The sequence below is a fragment of the Belonocnema kinseyi genome, chromosome 5 (assembly GCF_010883055.1).
Source record: "Belonocnema kinseyi isolate 2016_QV_RU_SX_M_011 chromosome 5, B_treatae_v1, whole genome shotgun sequence".
Taxonomy (NCBI): domain Eukaryota; kingdom Metazoa; phylum Arthropoda; class Insecta; order Hymenoptera; family Cynipidae; genus Belonocnema; species Belonocnema kinseyi.
In genome coordinates, this window is record NC_046661.1 from 16,773,357 (window position 1) to 16,774,179 (window position 823).

An 823-nucleotide genomic window follows, 5' to 3' on the forward strand; every position below is an offset into this window, starting at 1 on the left:
AAGTAACAGATGACACCACCAAATTAGATTAAAGAAAAAAATTATGAAATGAAAATATTTTTCATATAAACAACAAAATATATCTATTTATTTAGTAACCAATTTTTACCTTGGAAGTTTTTATTTATTCTTATAATACAGTGACTCTGAGCCTGGACCAATTTCGGGGTTGAAGGGGGTAGGAAATTACCCATGTAGTGTACCGTTTTGTAGAAAACGCTTTTGTTTCTTGCCACCTGAACGACCGCCACTCACCTCCACTTGCAGCGTGAGGCAGATTCTCCGAAAGAATATATATCAGTGAGCCCTATCTCTAGGTTTCGCTGCACTTGTGTTGATGATGGTGCTTGTGGTGGTGTTGGTGGTGTAAGTGGTGGTGGCAGTAATGTTCTGAATGGGAGGTTGCTGCTTCTGAATCAGTCGTAACTATGTTGATTGTGGCGAACATTCAACTCCCTTATTGTTATAAATAGAAATGTAGCTAAAGCGATTCATCAGTATTGATTCAGCTGCAACCACGTTTAAATGATTTTCAGCAGTACTTCAACGTTGATTTAACGTTACTTTAACGTTGATTTAACTTCAGTTCGACATTGAATGTAGGGTAAGGGGGACAGCGCCAACCAGTTAACAGTCAATGCTTTTTTTAAAGTTAATAAGATGTTGAATTGATCCATTTTCTTCTCATGTCGAGTTTTACATTATTTTATATAATATTTCTATAAGTATTAATCACATGGAAAAAACAATGATTTGGTAATTTAATTATTTCTAACAAGCTGTATTTCATCAGCTTTGTCCCTCACCGGTGGGCAAAGCCGAC